Source organism: Myxocyprinus asiaticus, chromosome 19 (genome assembly GCF_019703515.2).
Source record: "Myxocyprinus asiaticus isolate MX2 ecotype Aquarium Trade chromosome 19, UBuf_Myxa_2, whole genome shotgun sequence".
Lineage (NCBI taxonomy): Eukaryota > Metazoa > Chordata > Actinopteri > Cypriniformes > Catostomidae > Myxocyprinus > Myxocyprinus asiaticus.
The window spans coordinates 36,604,041-36,629,314 of record NC_059362.1 but is presented as its reverse complement, the minus strand read 5'-3'; the positions used below and the strand labels follow the sequence as shown (position 1 = coordinate 36,629,314).

At 40.0% G+C, this 25,274-nt stretch overlaps 1 long non-coding RNA gene across 1 annotated transcript in view; it reads right to left on the bottom strand.

The window, feature by feature from the left end:
- Positions 1 to 25,274, bottom strand: part of LOC127456694 (uncharacterized) — a 130,528-nt gene that overhangs the window by 25,251 nt on the left and 80,003 nt on the right. Inside the window, exon 2 of the long non-coding RNA XR_007899873.1 lies at positions 23,991 to 24,063. This is a non-coding gene — a long non-coding RNA (uncharacterized LOC127456694). The remainder of the gene's footprint in view (positions 1 to 23,990; positions 24,064 to 25,274) is intronic.

Sequence of the window (25,274 nt, the reverse complement as noted above, 5' to 3'; positions counted from 1 at the left end):
GTGGAAGAAAACACCTTGTTAAGGAGAGAGGTCAACGGAGAATGGCCAGACTGGTTCGAGCTGACAGAAAGGCTACCGTCACTCAGATAACCGCTCTGTATAATTGTAGTGAGCAGAATAGCATCTCAGAATGCACGTCGAACCTTGAGGCGGATGGACTACAACAGCAGAAGACCACATCGGGAACTTTGTTACCAAAGTTTTCCTTATAAAGTTGTAAGTAAGTGTCTCTGTGACACTATGAACTGCGCTGTTTATCACAAATATACAGGAAAGAAATGGTTAAACAATTAACGACAGTTCCATTGACATTGGGACAAAAATACACGTTATTTAAGAAAAATAATGAAAACTCAGTTTCATGGCTGGTACATTTTCTCATCCGCCTTTGACAGGTGAAGGTGAAACGTTTCTACCGTTTCTAAACTTTTTCAAAAAACCCTCTCGAAAGGATATGTTGTTCTGTAAAGATCAGATTTAAAATTCAGTAATGAAAAAAGTAAAGCAGACAAAAACTGTTACATTCTATCAAACCATTTAGAATTGGACGGAGTGAAATGCCTCTAACATCTTTATTTGGTGTTAATTTGAAGCAAATTCAGACACAAATTTGAAAGGAAATGAACTTCACAGTGGATCATGACATAAAGTGATTACACTTCAGAGGGTGTTTGGAGCAGTGGTTTATACATTTTCACCTTGTTGAGGCGCTTATTTAAATATGTACACACACATAAACACACAAAGACTCCAGGAAGACTTCCTAGGGTGTATTTCTCAGACTCCAGTGACGCATGGTTTGTGGGACAAGTTAGTGTGTGTTATACATTGGCCAATTGGCAAATCTAAACTCATTAAGCAGATCAGCTCACTTCCGACAAAACACTGATGAATGTGCTTATAATAATTAAACAAATAACCTCAGGACTCCAAGGTGCAATGATCACATGTTGTCTAATAAACTCGAACTCAGTGGTATTAACAAATTCTTTCATTATTTGGCTACATTGCAATACTTTTTCTATACTTAAGACAATCCTTGTAACTGTTTTGGCTGAAAGCACAACCTAATATCTATATACCATTTTTGTCAAAATGTTATTAGATATTCTGGTGTAGTCTAAGGTTGGAAAACTTAAATAGAGGTTCCCCACATTTCCCACTGCCGTGGGAGTCTTTATCTGGAATGTGTCTTTATTTTCACTTCAGATGAAGGCTAGCTTCCTTCTTTATGAGAGCTGTGACCTTTTTTAAGCATACAGCTAATGACATCTAGGCTCTTTTGGCAGTATCGGCATGTCAATTTGCCCGTCTAGTTTCTTCAACATTACCGTAGAAGCCTAATCAGACTAACAGGCAGAGCTGCTGCTAGAATAGTCTATATTCTTTACAACATCCCAATACTACCCATGGGGAAATGGTAAATGCATCTCAGGGATTAGTGGATTTAATTACATATTCACAGATTCATCCTATAGACTGACAAAACCAAAATTTCCGCTGACAGCTATGGATCTACTTCACTTGTTCTCAATATGATGCAGATCACAAGCAGAACTTTAAGTCAAATCTTAATTTAAAGTTCTTAAAAGGGAAGTATGTAATCTTTGCTGCACTGTCACCTAAAGGCTCCAACACACCCACGGCAACGTTATCCTTCGTACTTCGCTCAGAGCTTAAACTAAGGTCAAAACAGCTGAGCAACAGTACTTTTTGCAAACATTTAGACAATGGTCACACCTCTGGGGGAGGCGATTAGAGGAGCATTTAAATATGAGATGCATACTCAAGTAAAAGTACTAATACTTTGAAAAAATTATTCTTCAAGTAGAAGTAAAAGTATTCATGTTAATAATTATTAACATGAATACTTTTATTAATTAACAATTATTAAGGGGGGCACCAGAAACTCCACCAGATGCCCTTCCTTGCACATTATGTTTGATTAAAGTCCAAAAATCCAAAAATCCAAAAATACCCAATAGCAGTTGTGGAACATGTCATATTATCACCTCATTTGTACACAGAAAATTATCTCTGTGTTTAGAAGTCTGTTTAGGCTTATTTCAGTTCAGAGCTTGTTCTCGGTTAAGAACGGACTTTAAGAAAAAGCACCGCATCTATCAAATGTAGAGTTGCTGTGAATAGAGTCGCTGCTCGCGCTGTATTAATCAAACATGTGATCAGCAGACAGGGATGGACTGGCCATTGTGAGCACCGGGACGTTTCCTGGTGGACCAGTCGAGTAGTGGGCCACTCAAAATACTCAAAGTATGACGAAATGGTGCTACCCGATTAAAACACACAGCATATCCATTGCCGGCCTCAACGTGAGAGCAGAGCAGGACCCGTCTCTCTTATCCACACAGCGCTGACGATCTCTCAATAAATCTCTCAATAAATGATGCATTTATTAACATTTATTGAATGTAGCGGCAGGAACATCACCCATTTTAACAAAGTAAAGGTACATTTTTTCATTAGAAATTTACTTGAATAAGAGTAAAATGGATGGGAGGTGCAAGGGTTGGGCTTCCGGGGCATAAGCAACAAATGTTTTACACAAAGCCCTGAATGTTTTTTTAATCATCATGTAGTGACGTCAGTACCAGTGTTTGTTTAAAGTTGATACTAAAACATTTTAATATTTTAACAATATATTTTAATATTAAGTAATATATACTTATAAATATATACAAATTAATTATACCCGTCTTCCTACAGTATCGATGACAACAAATACAGACTCAATTCAGTACACATGCGCTGTCTTGTTGGCAGCTGCTTTCCAGGACTCATGTACAGTGATGGATAGATTCGCTACAAATAGTGAAGCTATTAGCTTAACTACATTTCTGAGTAGCGAGACGGTAGCTTTGCTAGTTTTTAAATCAAGCAGCTTTTCAGTAGCGAAGCTATATTTCTGACAAGGTAGCGGCGTAGCAATGACAAAAGCTACATCGCTACATCATGCCTTGTACCCGGTCTTTACCAATGCCAGTTCTGAATCAGAACTAAAGATGTCCGATTACAAATTAATCGCTCATTTGAGTTGGTTCTTTACAATGAATTGGTCACATGTGATAGAAAAGCGGTCCGAATCGGTTCGTGATTCAATCTGAATGACAGTGCAATTGCGCTCCCGCTGCTGAATCCTTTGGCGCACGCTCTCACTTGTCAACAAGCTCTTGGAATATTTTATAACAATGCAAATAAAGATAACGCTGGTTGCAGTGGATCTACAATCAATCAATGGAAACCAAACCTGCAAACACATCCTATCGTTTGCCAGTGATGAAGAAAGTCTTTATTAAGTTCAATACGTGTGCAGCTTGTGAATGACTTCTGCATTAAATACATTTTCCAACCAAAAGAGCATCAAAACACGTATTAGCCTACATGAAAACACTTAAAAAAGTACCATGACATTACCGTGTTTTTGAACATGTACCATTACCTGGGGGCACCATGTATATACAATAGTATATGAATATATGAGTGAAATCATACTTCAAATTACCATGGTAGTAACATGGTATTCTTTGAAGTATTTTGAAGCACCATGCAACTACAGAATGGTACATAGTTGTATATCAAAGTACCATGGTATTACCATCTGATACCATCAGAAATCACATTGTTATTTCCCAGATGTGCTCTCTCTCTCTCTCTCTCTCTCTCTCTCTCTCTCTCTCTCTCTCTCTCTCTCTCTCACACACACACACACACACGTTGATGCAGCTATCATTATGAGGACTCTCCATAGACATAATGATTTTTATACTGTACAAATTATAGATTCTATCCCCTACCCCTAACCCTAAACCTAAACCTAACCCTCACAAAAAACTTTCTGCATTTTTACATTTTCAATAAAACATTGTTTAGTATGTTTTTTAAGCGATTTAAATTATGGGGACACTAGAAATGTCCTCATAAACCACATTTATAGCATAATACCCTTGTAATTACCAGTTTGTAACCTAAAAAAAAAAAAGTCTTAGTAAACCACTTAAATAGTGATTTTACACGTTGAACAGTTTGTGTAGGTAGCATGTCTAAATATGAATTTATACGTATTGCACCTACTGTATACTTGTATACTGTACTGCACTAAACTGTAATATACTGCACCATGGCTTTGATAAACGTCATGTGGATACGTCTTTTATGTGCTTTGTCTATTACAGTATGCTCTGTGCATCTGTGGTTGAAAAAATATGAAGTAGCTTAAATGTAGCAAGCTACTGTTGGCATGTAGCTTGTAGTGTAACTTGCTACTTTTTCTGAAGTGTAGTTTTTAGCTTAGCTTAACTAATTTTTCTGTTGAGTAGCTGGTAGCTTAGCTAGCTAAATTTTTTGAGTAGCTTGCCCAACACTGCTCATGTATGTGCGCTCATGCAACACGAGCGCTCGCAACACTCGACTGTGGCTGTGTGTGTCTGGTCAACATTCCTGTCTTGGTGAGATATTGGGAAATGTGTCGAGTTGGTCCATACAGATGCAGTAAGTACCAAATATTAAGATATATAATCCTGCAAACAAAGAGTAGCATAAACAGATGTGCTCGAGGAATGTGCAAACTTTAAGTCACAAGCTAGGACATTTGCATTTTTGCAAAACTCTTTTATTAAGACACAATGCCATGAACCTTGCAAACTCTGGCAAAATTAGCAACTATTTTTTTTCTCATAAGCATCTATTTAAGCCTATTTACTGCCTGCTATGTTCAAAACTAACCACGGAAAGTCAAAAGTGACAATATAGTGTTTTTTACTTTTACTTCTTTTTTTTTTTGTGTGTGTGTGATTAACATTTTTTATTGATTCATCTATTAAACAATGAAAAGCAAAACATATACAAACAGAATCAATATTCAACCCTCACAATTGCCCAGCACAACCCCCCCAATTCCCAACCCCAGCCCGACCCCCAACAACACCCCAGTGGTCACATAATTATAGACACACAAATAAACAAAAAACCAAACCAAACCAAAACAATATTATATATATATATATATATATATATATATATATATATATATATATATATATATATATATATATATAACAATCACACACATCCACTACACCTCTCTCTCAACTGTCCCTCCCCGAAAGCCCTCCAAACAAGTCAGATATTTGCCCCATTTCTCCACAAACAAGTCTAAATTCCCCAGTCTTCTGGATGCCCCCTCCTCAAAAGTTGCCACCCTGCCCATCTCCGAACACCACTCCTGAAATGGGGGTGCTCCAGCCGACTTCCAACCCCTTAAAATTATCTGTCTGGCAATCATAATTTTAGTTAGGACCCAGTATTTTATGTGCTCATTCTCCATATTAATGACTGCCCCATCGCCTAAAATACAGAGTCTGGGGCTAAATAAAATTTGAGAGCACAATACCTCATAAAACTCTGAATCTTCAACCAAAATGTTTGGATCTTAACACATCCCCAAAAGACATGGGCTGTGTCTCCATCTTCTGATTGACATCGCCAGCAGGTGGGTGTGTCTTTAAGACCAAGCCTATACAATCTAGAGGGGATCCAACAGACTCTATGTAAAACCTTTAATTGCATAAGGCGAACCCTTGAATCTCTAGATGCAGACTTGATGTTACTTAGAATCCTAGCCCACACTCCCTCCTCCAATACCAAGTTTAGATCTTTCTCCCATAATCTCTTAAGAGAAGTTGAAGTTCCGCTCCCCAGACTCTGAATTAGCAGGGAGTAATACACTGATGCCTCATGACCTTTTCCAAAAGCAGTACTCACCACTCCCAGAGTATCTGCCACTATAGGGGGGTGTAAACTACTTCCAAAAACAGTACAGAGCAGGTGGCGCAGCTGTAAATACTTATAGAACTGAGATCTGGGAATCCCAAAATGTTGAACCAAATTTTGAAAGGATCTCAACACTCCACTCTCATATAGGACACAGAGTGTAGTAACCCCCTCAAAATCCACTCTGACCAGCAGAAAGGGGACTTATTAATACATAATTTGGGGTTCAGCCATATGCTCGAGGCAACATTTAAATAAATGTCTGAATTAAAAACTCTGGACACTTTCGTCCACACCGAGTGCAAATGCAAGTCAACGGGGTGTAACTTAACTTCTCCTATTAGTTTGATAGAAAGGCTTTGCAATGGCAAAATAGGGGCCAGAACTTCCTGTTCAATACAAAACCAGGGAGGGGCTCTCTCAGGTGGAAGAGACCAATAAGCCAAATGTCTGAGATCGAATGCTTAATAATAAAACAAAATCTAATAAATGAAAAGAAAAACTAACAGAAATAAACATGCAAAAACATGTAGTCCGAATGTGAAAGCGGTAGCCAAACGCGCACAGCATTTTCACACTGGAAGCGGAAGAGATTACTTTTCCCCAAAAATGAAAATTTTGTAAATTAAGATACTGTATATGATTAAAATCTAGGGTATACAGTATGTATTAAGGAAATTATGTATCCCAGATCCTTTAACTGGTCATGTTTTTCACCGTTTTAATCAAATTTTTGCCTTCGCTGCTTTATTTTAAACGGTTCTGCAGTGTGACAAATTGATTTTTTTTAAAGTACAGATATTCCACGTCTATCAAATAAAATGAGGTCACAAAGGCTCCATGCATAAAAATTCTAAAATAATTAGCGAAATTCTGTTCAAAACAATTTCCAATGGAGTCTAGCATGTCACACCACAGGAAACTTTTCTAAAGTATTTCATATACCCTCAGTTACATAGATTTTGTTGAGATTTTTTTGAAATTATCTAAATGTGTTTGAGAACTGGTTTGATGTTGTTGCTGTATCTATGATAAGCTATATACTGTAAATGTACCCTTTATGTAACATCTGATGACACTTCAGGTCAGACAGGGGATATAGCCTGAAAAGCCTTGAATCATTTTAAACCTTTCAATATAAAACTTTTGTACAAAATGATATAAAAGTAGAGAGGTTTCTTCTGATTCTAAAAGAAATTGATTGGTTGCAGCTTAGGTAATAAATGTGAGCAAAAACAGGCAATGGTTTCTTTTCGAGTTAAACCAGAGATTAAGACATCTGAAAGAAACCGGTTTTCTCAGCTCCAGGTTTTTTACATCTTCTTGCAAAACCATCTAATTTGTTGGTAATATGTTTGCCAGAGGATTGCAGCTCTTCTTTGCTAATGGTTAAATTGCAGCAAACCTTTTACAAATATGGAAAGCTACTGCAGAATAGTTTTGAGGTGAATCTTCAGTGAAAATCTGCTTGCAAACAGTTATGACAAACCAATGGGAATAACGGACAGCTGTCAATCAATCACAGCTGTACAACTTCACACTGAAGCAAAATGGTCAGCCACATGATCCTGCTCCTCACTGTGGGTAGTAATGAATATCGGGATTGTTTCATGCCTTCAAAGACCTATCATAGATAATATATGCCAAATATCCTGTGATGCTCTATCAGACTTCATTAAGCACCATGACAGATCGCACCAGGTCACATTTTCAGATTCTGACAGAAGATGATCTCACAAATTATCAAAGTGTTGAGAAATTGGAAGGGGAATGTTAGTAGGACGTCAATAGGAACATTAGTAATTGCTTTAGTGTTCTGGTCCTTCGCATCACAGAGCAAAGAACAGTGCATCTGTTGAAATGACTGTGCTTCTTAAAGAAAAAGTTGACCCAAAAATGAACATTTTGTCATTATTTACTCACCATCATGTCATTCCTAAGCCGTTTGACTTTCTGTGTTCCATAGAACACAAAAGTGATTTTTTAAAGAATACCCTTGCCACTCTTTTGAGGAATATTTCTTTTTCAAAAATCTTTTTTTTTTCTTCAAATATTCCCATTTTGTGTTCCACAGAAGAAAATCATAATGGTTTGGAACAACAGAGGGTGAGTAAATGATGATATATTTTAATTTTTTGGGTGAACTTTTACTTTAAAGCAGGTTGTAAGTATCTTTTTGATTTTCTCAGACCGCTGACATCACCATCACACCATTGAACACAGAAAATCAAAGCATTATACCAAACACATTATATCAAATCTAATTCAATTTAGAATGAAAAGAACCCATTATTTCAATGTGCCTTTTTCCATCTCCAATTCCAAGTGTTACAATATACCCATGGGAACAAAATGGCAATATATCTAATATTGCTGCTCGCTTGTTTGCTGAAGTTGGAGTATTTTTAACATCCATCTTAAACAGTTAGTGTCAAAACTCATGACCTATCTTGTTATTCTGAAGGATGTCGACGGCCCTGCATTTTCATTATATGTTGCACAAAGACGATTGGATGACAATATAGAAAATAATGCTTTCTTGTTTCAAAGGGGACAGTGGAGTCTTTTGTCATTTAGACAGATAATGGTGTGAATGCCTTTCAATTACTTATATTATTTATCCTCTATTCCTAGTTCGCATTTTGACTTTCCATGTGTTTTTTTTTTTTTTTTCTATTTCTGCACAATGTTTCCCTTTGGATTTATTAAATTCTAAATATCAATGTCATTCTTTATCGTAAGACAGTATTTTATAAAAATTAGTGGTGCACCTAATTTTATACATTTTGCATTATAAAACAGTTTGTTCTGGTATATTTTGATTCAGCAAGTGCCGTTTCAATTTTTATACTGTATATAACAGCACTAGAACTCATTCTGTGCGTTGTTCCGATTTGTACATATGAAGTTAATTAACAGAGGTTCGGGAGGAGCATGTTAATTTTAATCTGACAAATCACAGCCAACGAGCAGGAGGTTATAAACTGCTGCTTACCTGCTTCCTGTGACAACTTTCCTGACATGAGAGTCTTCCCGGCATTCGACCCCACCCATTTCCCCACGAACAGATCCAGGCAGACGGATCATAGGATGCAACTTCCCTGCAAATCATTCAGCTCCACCAGAACAGCTCTTCCATCCAAACAGTCTCGTTATTCAACAGAAGCTGCCACAGCAGCTCTTTGTTTTTAGCAGTACTGACGGCTACCACGTTAAGTGTTATATACACTACCTGTCAAAAGTTTTGAAACACTTGACTGAAATGTTTCTCATGATCTTACAATCATTTGATCTGAAGGCATATGCTTAAATGTTTGAAATTAGTTTTGTAGACAAAAATATAACTGTGCCACCATATTAATTTATTTCATTACAAAATTAAATGTAATAAAAAATAAAAAATAAAAAGTTTTTGAAATTGATGACTTGGACCAAATAATAAAGAAATGCAGCCAATAAGTGCCCAACATAGATGAGAATTCCTTCAATGCTGTTTAAAAAGCATCCCAGGGTGATACCTCAAGAAGTTGGTTGAGAAAATGTCAAGAGTACATTTCTGCAAATTCTAGGCAAAGGGTGACTTCTTTGAAGATGCTAAAATATAACACAGTTTTGATTTATTTTGGATTTTGTTTAGTCACAACATAATTCCCATAGTTCCATTTATGTTATTCCATAGTTTTGATGACTTTACTATTATTCTAAAATGTGAAAAAAAAAATAAAAAAAAATAATAATAAAAATAAATAAATAATAATAATATATATATATAAGTGTTTCAAAACTTTTGACCGGGAGTGTGTGTGTGTGTGTGTGTGTATATATATATATATATATATATATATATATATATATATATATATATATATAATTATTTTACTTTTTTTACCCTGTCTTTCTATGCTCCATTCGACCAAGCAGTTTATAGTGTGAAGTTGCTGCCGCAAACTGGCTGCTCCTGCACTTTAAAAATGTGAAACAGCTCTCTATGACTGCTCGTATGTTCTCTTATCTAAACTGTCCACCAGCAAAGCAGTGCCAGCTGCCTCCGGGAACGGGCGCCATTCCTGGTTCATGCCGTTAGAATTACACTTTTGAAAGCGAGAGAAACAAAGATGAACTATTCAATCCAACCACCATTTCACCCCCAGCATTTTTAATCAGGTTCTGCTGCACAGGTGATGCCTGTCAGCATAATTTCCTCACTGCAGCTTGTTTAGGGCGTGCTCTATCCAGCGATTGTTCGTCATCTTCTAACATGAATAACACGCCTCCAAAGTGCCCTTCATTCTGAACACAGGGGCATCATGCAACATGCAATAATCTAATGTCAAATTATTTTCAAACCAGTGCAGATATTTTAACGCAAGCTTGCTGCCGCGCAGCACTCGCTCTGACCAGTCCACAGCACACTGCAATTATACACAACCTCTGTCCGAACAGACACAAGCCGAATTCGGCTCCGTAAGAGGCGGATCACGCGCCGCGTCCCGACTCATTCATAATCATCCTGCAACGTGTCTCACTTGCTCTCAGCATTATTGACGTATATTGTACAGCCGAGGGAAGTCATACTCCTAAGGAGTGAATGACCATACGTGTATCCTTCAGTAATGATTGCAAGTCCATTTCTCCTGCATATCTGCATACAGTACAGAGCCAAAGCTCTTATTTCTCAGGTCATTTTATGCTATTTTTCACATTGTTTATTAAGACGTACTGTATTTCCCAGCACATTTCTCCTGCTTTTCTTTATGCAGTGCAGAGCTGCAACTCAATGCATTCCTAGATAATTCACACCTATTGCTGTGCGATGCATTTCCTATGCAAGATGTATATTGTACTACAGGTGACGGTTATACTCCTAAGGAGCGAATGGCCTAAAGTGAATCCTTTAATGATAATTGCAAGTCCATGCATGTTCTCCTGTTTGAATCGCAGTGTGGGCCCTCCCGTTCGAACGCTATGCAGGATTTCCCATCGAATTGCGTGTGGGCTCTCCCTTTCAAATGCAGTGTGAGCCTGGTCACAGGCTCTCACAGGTTGGGCTCTCCCATTCGAATGCAGTGTGAAATTTCATGTCATTCATTCTGTGGGCTCTCCCGCCCGAAATGCAGTATGAGCTTTCCTGTTCGAATGCAGTGGTGGTGCAGTAATCATAAGAGCCTTTTAGCTTTTCCCGTTAACTTTGGCATTGGCATTTCCTTTGCTCATGGTCGAAATGAGCCTGACACACAATAAGGTGTGCCTAAATGTGATAAACCATGTGTGCCCTATTTGATACTGCAGCCACAGTGCCCCACTAGATAATGTGCTACAGCGCCCACCCATGCTCGATACTGCTGCAGCACTGACCGCATACTCTCGATTATGCCACAGCATCCCTTTCGTATTTTGATACTGCCGCAGCAGTGCCCTGCCATGACAAACTTAATAAAGTTGTATTCTTAACTAACCTTTCGCTTCCCTCAAAGCTGCATATAAATGTAATTGACATGTTTTCCATAACTAACCTTTTGCTTCCCTTACAGATGTATATAAAGGTAATAAATTTACATATTACTAACTAACCATTTGCTCCCCCTACTGGTAAGTACAAACTAACCTTTGCTTCCCTTACAGGTGTTAATAAATCGAATGAAGTCTTTTGTGCCCTACTAGTTTAGACTCCGCTCTCGCAGGAACCCACTTACTCTACAGCCACAGCAGCGTTTACCATGCTTCTGCCGAAGACTTTTGTCTTCGCTTCTCAGCAGCTGCAGCTAGCAATACAGGAGATAGCGGTCACCACCTCCTCTTCTCAAAGCACCATATTTCCCTATCTATGAGTAGTCTATTGAGTGAGGCTACCTCTGCAAACAAGCCCCGTTCGATTGCTTGCTGGGCTTACCCGTTCGAATGCTGTGAGCTCTCTCTCTTTATAGAGAAGTCTCCCATTCGAATCGCAGTGTGAGCCCTCCCTTTTGAACGCAGCACGAGCCAACTCTCGTTCTCATTCTCCCTGTTCGATTGCTTGCTGGGCTTACCCGTTCGAATGCCGCGAGCTCTCCCTTTCTCTATAGTGCAGTCTCCCATTCGAATCGCAGTGTGAGCCCTCCCTTTCGAACACAGTTCGAGCCAACTCTCGCTCTTATTTTCCCCGTTAGACTGCTTGCTGGGCTTACCCGTTCGAATGCCGCGAGCTCTCCCTTTCTCTATAGAACAGTCTCCCATTCGAATCGCAGCGTGAGCCCTCCCTTTCGAACGCAGCGCAAACCAATTCACATTCTCATTTCCGAGTTCGATTGCTTGCTGGGCTTACCCGTTCGAATGCTGTGAGCTGTCTCTTTCCATAGTGCAGTCTCCCGTTCGAATCGCAGTGTGAGCCCTCCCTTTTGAACGCAGCACGAGCCAACTCTCGTTCTCATTCTCCCTGTTCGATTGCTTGCTGGGCTTACCCGTTCGAATGCCGCGAGCTCTCCCTTTCTCTATAGTGCAGTCTCCCATTCGAATCGCAGTGTGAGCCCTCCCTTTCGAACACAGTTCGAGCCAACTCTCGCTCTTATTTTCCCCGTTAGACTGCTTGCTGGGCTTACCCGTTCGAATGCCGCGAGCTCTCCCTTTCTCTATAGAACAGTCTCCCATTCGAATCGCAGCGTGAGCCCTCCCTTTCGAACGCAGCGCAAACCAATTCACATTCTCATTTCCGAGTTCGATTGCTTGCTGGGCTTACCCGTTCGAATGCTGTGAGCTCTCTCTTTCCATAGTGCAGTCTCCCGTTCGAATCGCAGTGTGAGCCCTCCCTTTTGAACGCAGCGTGAGCCAACTCTCATTCTCACCTTCCCCGTTCGAATGCATGCTGGGCTTACCCGTTCAAACGCTGTGAGCTAAACCTCTCTCTTAGAACAGTCTCCCGTTTGAATCGCAGTGTGAGCCCTCCCTTTCCAACGCAGCACGAGCCAACTCTCATTTTCACCTTCCCTGTTTGCATACCGTGTGGTGGTTTCTCGTTCGAATCGCAGCGTAGCCCTCTCGAACAGCCATCATACAAGAACGCACCTTCAAACAAACGTGTAAAGCACTCCCTCTGTACATATTTTTGGGGGGGGTAGAACACTTCAGAAGCATCCACCAAGCCAATTTACCAAATAGAATTGTTGCTGGCTTGCTGTCCTAAATAATTCCTGCCATAGTCATCAAATCAAATCAAATCAAATCAAATCACTTTATTGTCACACAGCCATATACACAAGTGCAATGGTGTGTGAAATTCTTGGGTGCAGTTCCGATCAACATAGCAGTCGTGACAGTGATGAGACATATACCAATTTACAATAACATCAAATTAACACAGCACAATTTAAACGTCTGATATACACATAATTACACACAACAATATACAAATAATAACATACACTGTACAGTATACAATACGCACTATATAGACACACATTATTCAATAAAAAATAAAAAATAAATATATAAAAAAGTATATATAGTAGTATATATAGAATGTACAGTATTGTACTGTATTGACATTCAGGCTGTCGGTTGATAGTCAGTTGTTAAGAGAGAATATAATATAATAATAATATAATTTATGACAGTCCGGTGTGAGATATAAGAGTAAGAGTAATAAAGTGCACATACACACATACACACACACATACACACACACCTACACACACACAATATAGATACACATTATTCAGTAAAAAAAAAAAAAAAGTATATATAGTATATATAGAATGTACAGTAGGTTGTATTGTACTGTATTGACATTCAGGCTGTCGGTTGATAGAAAGTTGTTAAGAGAGAATATAATATAATAATAATATAATTTATGACAGTCCGGTGTAAGATATAGAGTAAGGGTAATAAAGTGCAGTGCTGATGTATTTTGATCGTGGGAGATCAAGAGTTCAAAAGTCTGATTGCTTGGGGGAAGAAGCTGTCATGGAGACGGCTGGTGCGGGTCCTGATGCTGCGATACCGCCTGCCTGATGGTAGCAGTGAGAACAGCCCATGGCTCGGGTGGCTGGAGTCTCTGATGATCCTCCGAGCTTTTTTCACACACCGCCTTGTATATATTTCCTGGAGGGAGGGAAGCTCACCTCCGATGATGTGTCTGGCAGTTCGCACCACCCTTTGCAGTACTTTGCGGTTATGGGCGGTGCTGTTGCCGTACCAGGCGGAGATGCAGCCAGTCAGGATGCTCTCTACAGTGCAGATGTAGAACCGTGTGAGGATGTGGCGGTTCATTCCAAACTTCCTCAGCCGTCTCAGGAAGAAGAGGCGCTGATGAGCCTTCTTCACAACGACTTCAGTGTGGATGGACCATGTGAGTTCCTCAGTGATGTGGACACCCAGGAACTTGAAGCTGCTGACTCTCTCCACTGGTGTTCCATTGATGGTGATGGGACTGTGTTCTCTGTCCTTTCTTCTGAAGTCCACCACAAATTCCTTTGTCTTACTGACGTTGAGGGAGAGGTTGTGCTCCTGACACCAGTGTGTCAGAGTGTGCACCTCCTCTCTGTAGGCTGCTTCATCATTGTCAGTGATCAGACCTACCACCGTCGTGTCATCAGCAAACTTAATGATGGCATTGGAGCTATGTGTTGCCACACAGTCACGTGTGTACAAGGAATACAAGAGTGGGCTGAGAACACAGCCCTGTGGGGCTCCAGTGTTGAGGGTTAGTGATGAGGAGATGTTGCTGCCTATTCTAACCACCTGGCGTCTGCTTGACAGGAAGTCCAGGATCCAGCTGCACAGCGAGCTGTTTAAGCCCAGAGCCCGGAGTTTCTCATCTAGCTTGGAGGGCACTATGGTGTTGAATGCTGAGCTGTAGTCTACAAACAGCATTCTCACATAAGTGTTCTTTTTTTCCAGGTGGGAGAGAGCAGTGTGTATTGTAGATGCAATGGCATCATCAGTGGAGCGGTTGTTGCGGTAAGCAAACTGCAATGGGTCAAGAGAGAGAGGCAGCACAGAGCAGATGTAATCTCTGATTAGTCTCTCAAAGCATTTGCTGATGATGGGGGTCAGAGCAACAGGACGCCAGTCATTTAAGCAAGTTATTTTTGATTGCTTTGGAACAGGCACAATGGTGGATGTTTTAAAGCATGTGGGGACTACAGACAAAGAGAGGGAAAGGTTGAAAATATCTGTAAAAACACCAGCCAGCTGGTTCGCGCATGCTCTGATGACGTGGCCCGGAATGCCGTCTGGGCCCGCAGCTTTGCGGATATTCACCCGTCGGAAGGATCGGGTTACATCTGCTACAGAGACGGAGAGTGAACTAACCTCTGTAGCTTTGGCCGTGAGAGCTCTCTCCACGAGGGCGGTATTATTTCCCTCAAAACGAGCATAAAAAGTATTTAGCTCATCCGGGAGAGAGGCAGCGGTGTTCATGGCGGAGTTTTTATTCCCTTTAAAGTCTGTGACGATGTTAATTCCCTGCCACATGCTTCTAGAGTTGGTGGTGTTAAACTGTCCTTCAATCTTGCTCCTGTACTGGCGTTTTGTTGTTCTGATTTCAGGAATTAAATGGGGAGGTCCGCACATTAAGTGCTGCGCGAACATCGTTATTTATCCATGGTTTCTGGTTCGGATAGACCCGTATTGCTCTGGTCGGAACCACGTCCTCCACGTACTTTTGATGAAACACATTACGCTATCAGCGTAAAGCTTGATGTCGTCATCAGAGGCGGACCGGAACATCTCCCAGTCCATGTGATCAAAACAGTCTTATAGCGTAGAGTCTTATTGGTCTGACCAGCACTGGATCGTTCTGAGGGTGGGTGCTTCCTGTTTCAGTTTCTGCCTGTAAGCGGGCAGAAGCAGAATGGAAGAGTGATCCGATTTGCCAAATGGTGGGCGGGGGAGGGATTTGTAGCCATCCCGGAAGGGAGAGTAGCAATGGTCCAAAACCCGGTCCCCTTGTGTGTTGAAACTAATGTGCCGGTGGTATTTTGGTGCGACTGATTTTAAACTGGCTTTATTAAAGTCCCCGGTCACAATGAACGCGGCCTCAGGGTGCGCGGTTTCCTGCTCACTTATACTCCCATACAGTTCCTCGATTGCCCGGTCTGTGTCGGCTTGTGGCGGGATGTACATAGCTGTGATAATGACCGCTGTGAATTCCCTCAGTAGCCAGAATGGTCGACACAGAAGCATGAGAAATTCCAGATCAGGAGAGCAGAAAGACTTGATAGAATGTACGTTCCTCTGATCACACCAGGATTTGTTGATCATAAAACATATACCACCACCTGAGAGGTCTTTCGCTCTGTCCGCTCGGTGCACGGAGAACCCCACGGGTTCAATGGCTGAGTCTGGAATCTCTGCAGACATCCAAGTTTCCGTAAGGCAGATAATGCAGCAGTCCCTCGTCTCTTGTTGGAAAGAGATCCGCGCTTTCAGCTCGCAGAGCTTGTTATCCAGAGACTGAACATTTGCCAGTAGAACAGTGGGTAGCGGGGGTCGATTTGCACGACGTCTTACTCTGATGAGAACGCCGGCTCTGTTTCCCCTTTTCCTTTTGCGTTTCTGCATCCGGACTGCCCAGACAAAGGGCTTCGCTTGCGTGTTTGTAAACAGTTGGTCGGCATTGAGGAATTTGAAGTCCGGTTTACGGTGTGAAATTGCTGAACCAATGTCCAAAAATGTTTGTCTGTTGTAGACAATAAGGCAGACAACATCCAAGACAAAAAACATAAGAATCGTGAACAAAACACTACTATGTTGTGTCGGAGCTCGCAACGCAGCAGCCATACTCGGCGCCATCTTGAGTCCAAAAGTCATGGTACTGTACTTTCATCTTAATGCCTTTTTTGGGGTTAATCAGTCTCGAGCTCCGAGCCCTCCAGTATACGGACACAAGCCAAATATGTTTACTGCTTCAACACAAGATTACATTAACATAAGAACTAATGAAGCAACAGTTGAGAATAGTTATCTTAAATATATTCCAGTTGCCAGAGCAAAATAAATGTGTATGAAATTGTACCTAAAATTTAAGTCACTCATTAGTAATTTCTTGTTTATTGATCTAAAAGCAAGATCCACCTTGCAATAATTCTGTTTTACTAAATAAGTTCCTAGCTTCAAAGTTTCTCCTTTGGAAGCCCTCAAGAGAGGAACATATTCTCAGTTACGAACATCAGTCTCACAGAACCATCAGAACAGCCATTTATTCAAACAAAGCTTTAAAGCGCAGCTATTTGAGATTCTTCACAGTTTTGTTATATAAGCATAGACAAAATATAATTTCTTGTTTCCGACTTTGCCTTATTATTTACATAAATAAGACAACATTTTTCCACTAACCTGCACTACAATTGTACAATTCATATCTACAGTGCAACAGCATCAGCTGTTGTTTTGCGCTCTGGTGACTGGCACTTGAAGTTTAAACTTCCAGTAGTACTTGGCTTGTTTTCTTAGCTAACTGCTCTGGAAATTCCTTGTACACAATATGTGCATTTTCTTGTCTGCCAAGAACTGCTTAGTGTACTTCGCTTGACTGCTGTTTTTTGCCCTAGTGAAAAGGCATTTTACCCTTTGTTTTAAGGGTAACATTTGGCAGTTCTTTTCCATTAGTACTCATGAGAATACTTGATCACATATAATAAGACTCAAACCACAATTGTTATACCTTTATGTTAAGAGCAACCAAGTAAATAGCTCAAACGTAGAGGAGAGATAGCTGTCTAGATACAAGGCTGTGCATTATCTGACCTTTTAAGTAAAGTTGTGCACATGCCAGAAGCACTTTCAAAGTCTATGGTCTCCAGGGAATGAGCTTCTACTAAGTACACAAGCAGCACCTCTCCAAGACAGAGGCATGTGATGACTGTGCTGTGGTGAGTTTACATTGGGTTAAATGTGTCATTAATTCAACACTGAGAATGTAACTGTGTATCATATTTTTCTAGTGCTGATATTAATTACTATCACTTGCCATTATGTAATTTTTTTTATGGATATCAAGATACAGGTTTACCTGTAGATAAAACATGGGCTGTCACCACTAGTTGTAATGCATTAAATAAGTTTGTGTAAAAACATGTTTAAGGTACACATTACCCCTAGGGCATCACTACACTTCAGCGTCATCCGAGGCTTAGCCATATTATAATGTAAAAATAAGAAGAATCCTTCCTTCCATGACTTACAAACCACCTTGCCTGTCAAATAATAATTATATTAAGCGCAACACTTACACCGGTTCAGAACTTTATATAAGCAAACGTCAGGCGCACAATAAACTGACTGTCATAGAGAAACTCACGGAGGGAGGGATATGGACTCAATCGCGGGGTTTATTAAACAGGCGAATGAAGCAGTGATGAAAACAACAGGCGAGTCAATCCAGATACAGTGGTGATGCAGACAGCAGGTGAGTAATATCCAGACAGGGGAATAATGCAATGTACAGATGAATGGTTAACTCACAACAGTCTTTTGATATTTGCAGGAAACTTAAACGACACAGGAGAGTCCAAACACTGGAGGATAAACGGAGGATGAACCAACACGAAACACAGTCGAGGAGAACAATAACAAGGTAAGTATATTAACAGGTAAGTTAGACAAAACTAGGAAGTCCGTAGTCTCTGGGAAAACATTGACGAGAACAGACCAAGAGTGTGTGTGAAGGCTAGGTATAAATGCAGTCCTTGATTATTCACTAAATGATGTGCAGGTGAGTGTGATCAAAACTTTAGGGGAGCACTGTGTCGGCAGTGAGGGAGAGAGAGCAGAGTGTGGCGTGAGAGAGGGAGTCCGGTGGATCCGTGACACTGATCAAACACGTTTTTATTGAAATTGCGGAGGATCAAAGCGAAAATGACAACTTGTCAGCTCATTGTTCATTGTTCCGAAATTAACGCTAACAATAAAATCAAAGTAATTTAACAATTTAAATTTGCAATTATCATTTATCATAATATTTTGAAAATAAAGTAAAAATAACAAGAAGTTGAAGCATTATGAGATTAAGTTATTATATTTTGAGAATAAATCGAAAAGAAAGTAACATCAAAGTAATGTGGTGGACAAAAGCAAAGTGGAGCGTCGGGGTCTTTACAAACAACACCACTAACCAGGGAGATAATTTGGCTATGCAACCAAGATGAATTTGTGGGAAGTTTTTGTGAGCTCTCTGTTAAATTAATGAGGTGTGCATTAGTACAGGAGTTTTCAACATGTGGGCGTCTGTTAAGGGAGGCACGAGATACTGTATAGGCTCACACTCAAGTGAAGTGAAAAATAATTGGAACGGCTGTGAATTATATAAGTCTATATCAATATATTGTATGTGGTAACATCCCCTCAGTTACAGTACTGTTTAGAGAGGAAAACCCAATAACAATGCCGAGCAGGACTGCTCGAATCTGTCTGGTTCTTTCTCCTGAATAAATAAAATTTCCAACATAACCGCTGCAGAGTCCGGATAGTAATAACTCTGTGCTACGAGCCAAAAGACCAAGGATTTCTTTATTGCTAAATACTAAACTAAAGTAGGCCTATGATTTAACTACATCCTCCACATCCATCTCTTGCATTAATAAAGCTGCTGGCTCGACATCCGTTCTATCGTTGTGATAATGATGCTCTGTTTAGCCTAATATTGAGATTTTTTTCTCTCTAATATTTCTACTTTATTCACACAATATACTACTTAATTCTCACAATGATAAGACTTTATTCTAATCATTTTTACTTTATTCTCAAAATATTATGACTATAAACTCAAAATGCTATGACTTTATTCTAATAATTTTGACTTAATTCTCGTTCGAAATGTAATATCATAATGCTACGGTTTTATTCTCAAACTATTACGACTTTAATCTCATAATGCTGCAACTTTATTCTCGTAATTTTTACTTTATTCGCAAAATATTACGACTTTATTATCAAAATCTTAATTTTTAATTTAACGTGGCAATAAAACGCCATCGTGGGATCACAGAGTAAAGTTAAAAATAACTTTAATTTGTATAAAAGCATCTCGAAACACCTGCGTTTCATGATTCCAGGTTGTTTTTAACAAAGCAAAGCTTCAATGCTTGATAAACATAGTGATCAGGCACTGTAAAACTTCAAAAAGTATAAAAAACACCATAAAATCAACATAAAAGTAGTAAACAATTACAAAATAATACATAAAAAAACTGACAATTAAAATTTTTGGTGATGTGCAGTTTCTTGTAACTGACTGAAATGATTGATTTAGTCTTTCTGTGGATGAAATGGCATATTCATTCGACTCAGTATAATGGGGGCCTGGGTAGCTCAGCTTGTATTGACGCTGACTACCACCCCTGGAGTCGCAAGTTCGAATCCAGGTTGTGCTGAGTGACTCCAGCCAGGTCTCCTAAGCAACCAAATTGGCCCAGTTGCTAGGGAGGGTAGAGTCACATGGGGTAACCTCCTCATGGTCTCAATTAAGTGGTTCTCACTCTCAATGGGGCACATGGTAAGTTGTGCATGGATCGCAGAGCGTAGCATGAGCCTCCACATGCTATAAGTCTTCACGGTGTCATGCACAGCAATCCATGTGATAAGATGCGTGGATTGACGGTCTCAGAAGCGGAGGCAACTGAGACTTGTCCTCCGCCACCCGAATTGAGGTGAGTAACCGCACCACCACGAGGACCTAGTAAGTATTGGGAATTGGGCATTCCAAAATTGGGGAGAAAAGGGGATTTTAAAAAAAAGGACTCAGAATAGCCTAAGGGGCCATTTAAACTAAAAGCGTTCTTGCACTAAAAAAGACAGATGCAGTGCAACAAAAGTGTCTCGTGACACCTTTTTAAGTTGAAGTTAAAGTTAATTTTCACTTGACACAGTGTCCAAAAACGCAGCGCTCCTGCGCAAGACACTTAAAAAACAGCGAGAGTCAGTGCAGACAGACGCAAAAATATGTTGGGTGTGAACATCCCCCAAGGCATTCTTTGGCTTCTTGCAATGCTTTAGTCCATCTTGGAATGCTAACATAAAAGTCTTGAATTGTGTGTACAGGTAGTGGGATATTATACCACACATCAAGAAGAAAAGCCTCCAATTCTTTGAGGGATTAAAAATGAAAAGTTTATCCAGTCAGAATTTATTCCTTGATGCTTACAAGCGAAGTGTGACAACTATTTCACAAATCGCATAGAAGCAGCGCATGAGTCTGAGCTCCACCCCCTCAGGCCTTCAGAATTTCCAAAGAATCCCTCAACAGTGCAAATGAATGAGCAACTAAAGTCAGATTGTCAGATTCATCAGCCAATCAGATTGATTTATTTGTTCTTGGTGGGTGTGATCTTTAGGATATGTCCCGGTAGAGCCCTTATATCTGGCCTTGAGTGACGCAATCACGCTTTAAGTGATGTACGTAATTTGAAAGCGAAGAGCGTGAGATCATCATCACTGCCGCTATTGCCATTGAGAAAGAGGTCCTTATGGATTTAAAAACACGAGATGCTTTGCATGACTGTGTGATTGCTTAATTTATTAAACAGGAAGGGAGGACTGATTTTCACTACATGTAAATTGGTAAGTGCTATTTGCATTGTTATAGCATCATCAGGAGTTTTCTAAGTGTAAATTAGGCTGCTTGAGTATTCAGTGTCGGATCAAGTTTTGAAAAGTATTGCTGCGTTCCATTCAACTCGGAAAGTCGGATTTTACAACTTCCTACTTGGAAAAGTGCAATGGAATGCATCTTGAAGTCAGAATTACAACTTGTAGGCTCGTGCAGTAATTCTCAACTCCGATTTCGCCGAGATGCAGGGGCATGATGTCACACAAACATGTCCACACTCTGGGAGATATACAAAGTAAGTGATAAACATTCACTTTATTAAGTAATATCGATAAATGAGTTAGTTTCCACACTACATGATATTAAAGCTTGTTTAACAAACACAGGTGCATAAAACATTATAATCTCTTTTGATAATTGTAAACCTGAAGCACAAATGCTAGTGCTGCAGCATTGTTTATCATTTGGGTTGCTAGGAGACATCTCTAATGAGAGTCAAACCCCTGCTAAGCTAACGGGAGCGTTGCAGTTCCGAATATCAGGCAATGGAATGCATTTATGGTCGGAGATATCAAGTAGGAATATCCCACAACCAACTTGAATGGAACGCAGCATATAGATAGATTTTTCCAGGTATTATAGACCTCCTTGGTAGATTCATATGAAAAATTATGATTTTTGATGTTCATTTCACAAAACAGTCATGCTGCAGTTAAAATTAGGCTTGCTTGAGCATTAAGTGTTGTTTCAAGTTCTGGCTTTCATGCATGGACGTGTGGACATTTAAAATGTCAGTTGGTATTATTAGTTGACTGCCACGTAACGTATGATAGGCATGGCGTCTTATTCATTGTGAAACTGTGTTTTCTTAATGGCATGAATAGCACTGAAGGCCTAGACTTAAAATGCATGGCCCGTGGCTGATATACAGGTGCATCTCAATAAATTAGAATGTCGTGGAAAAGTTCATTTATTTCAGTAATTCAACTCAAATTGTGAAACTCGTGTATTAAATAAATTCAATGCACACAGACTGAAGTAGTTTAAGTCTTTGGTTCTTTTAATTGTGATGATTTTGGCTCACATTTAACAAAAACCCACCAATTCACTATCTCAAAAAATTAGAATATGGTGACATGCCAATCAGCTAATCAACTCAAAACACCTGCAAAGGTTTCCTGAGCCTTCAAAATGGTCTCTCAGTTTGGTTCACTAGGCTACACAATCATGGGGAAGACTGCTGATCTGACAGTTGTCCAGAAGACAATCATTGACACCCTTCACAAGGAGTGTAAGCCACAAACATTCATTGCCAAAGAAGCTGGCTGTTCACAGAGTGCTGTATCCAAGCATGTTAACAAAAAGTTGAGTGGAAGGAAAAAGTGTGGAAGAAAAAGATGCAAAACCAACCGAGAGAACCGCAGCCTTATGAGGATTGTCAAGCAAAATCGATTCAAGAATTTGGGTGAACTTCACAAGAAATGGACTGAGGCTGGGGTCAAGGCATCAAGAGCCACCACACACAGACGTGTCAAGGAATTTGGCTACAGTTGTCGTATTCCTCTTGTTATGCCACTCCTGGCGTCTTACCTGGGCTAAGGAGAAGAAGAACTGGACTGTTGCCCAGTGGTCCAAAGTCCTCTTTTCAGATGAGAGCAAGTTTTGTATTTCAATTGGAAACCAAGGTCCTAGAGTCTGGAGGAAGGGTGGAGAAGCTCATAGCCCAAGTTGCTTGAAGTCCAGTGTTAAGTTTCCACAGTCTGTGATGATTTGGGGTGCAGTGTCATCTGCTGGTGTTGGTCCATTGTGTTTTTTGAAAACCAAAGTCACTGCACCCGTTTACCAATAAATTTTGGAGCACTTCATGCTTCCTTCTGCTGACCAGCTTTTTAAAGATGCTGATTTCATTTTCCAGCAGGATTTGGCACCTGCCCACACTGCCAAAAGCACCAAAAGTTGGTTAAATGACCATGGTGTTGGTGTGCTTGACTGGCCAGCAAACTCACCAGACCTGAACCCCATAGAGAATCTATGGGGTATTGTCAAGAGGAAAATGAGAAACAAGAGACCAAAAAATGCAGATGAGCTGAAGGCCACTGTCAAAGAAACCTGGGCTTCCATACCACCTCAGCAGTGCCACAAACTGATCACCTCCATGCCACGCCAAATTGAGGCAGTAATTAAAGCAAAAGGAGCCCCTACCAAGTATTGAGTACATATACAGTAAATGAACATACTTTCCAGAAGGCCAACAATTCACTAAAAATGTTTTTTTTATTGGTCTTATGATGTATTCTAATTTTTTGAGATAGTGAATTGGTGGGTTTTTGTTAAATGTGAGCCAAAATCATCACAATTAAAAGAACCAAAGACTTAAACTACTTCAGTCTGTGTGCATTGAATTTATTTAATACACGAGTTTCACAATTTGAGTTGAATTACTTAAATAAATGAACTTTTCCACGACATTCTAATTTATTGAGATGCACCTGTATATAATATAAAGAGAGGTACTTTGTAGGGCATTTGCTATTTTGGATTTATAAGGGGTAGGTTCAAATATACTGTATATGATGATGTGCTTTAAAAAGAAATGTTTTGGATTAACATTTTTATGCAATTGGAACCGCAATCATAGTCAAAGTCCAGCGTGTACAGCTAGGGCTAACATTGACACACTTACCTTGCAAAACCTCCATTTGTGTCCAGAGACATGATGGCTTCACCCTCGCCAATCCGTCAAAGCAACAGAGGACCTAACAGATGCACAGAGATGAGGTCAGGAGGGTTAACTCTACTCACAATATCTTGATAATGCATGTCTGGCCTGACTGACAAGCCAGCATTGCTCAAAGACTGTTTTCACTTGCAACCTTATCTCTTCCTGAAGCCCCCCTTGCAGTCCATTCTTACCACCCCCATAAGAAGCTTACAGCAAAAAACAATGCAAGAGCTCAAATGTTGTCAAACTCAAATATGGCAGCCACATCAAAGGACTTTGAGCCTCAATCATGTGACACAAGCAGAACAAATTCCTGTGTAAATTGTTCGAAAGACTATTCTTATGTAAATTGTCACAACAGTTTACATGTTGAATGGTTTTACGAACAATTTACAGATGAACGCTCAGCCATGCCCTCGCCCCCACAGTGATGTTTGGAGCTACAATGGTCTGGCCACCATTTACTTGCATTTTAAGAATCTACAGAGCTGAGATATTCACACAAATCTTTGTTTGTGTTCTGCAGAAGAAAGAATGTCATACACATCTGGGATGGCATGAGGGTGAGTAAATGATGAATGAATGTTCATTTTTGGGTGAACTATCCCTTTTCAGTGTATTTCTGCAGGTGTTCCTCCTGCTTTGTGAATCAGGTAGCTGATTATTAGTACCACAGTCACTACAATGCTTTTCAGTATTTAGCACATGCACTATTCACAGTAATTAACTTTTGCAATTCAAGCTCTCACACAGCTAAGGACAAAGCTGAGGAGGACACAGGACCTGAGGGCAACATAACTGCTAATACACTCATTCCATTTCCATTTTTTTTTTCTAGAACACAGTACATGCTTCTCTTAAAACCTTTCCTTTCCATTTGTAGGTCAGGAAACCTGTAGGGTCAGGGAACCAGCAAATGGACACAGTTATTACAGATTTGTTCTGGGTTTTTGCAAGGCCATTGCATTAAGCTTGATACAAGTCTAACAATGGGTGAATAGCTTGCTCCATTATTTAATGTTGTGGACCCACTTTGTATTAGGTGTCTTTAACTACTATGTACTTAAGCATTTGATACGATTTTCTTATTATATACTTACGTGTTGTTGCATTTTACTTACATTTAAAGTACTTGCATGTAGTTTACATAATTTGTAGTTACACTGTTAACCTTTCCCCTAATCCTAAACCTAACCCTACCCCAACCCTTACCCTAAACCTAAACCTAATCTAAACCCAAACCCT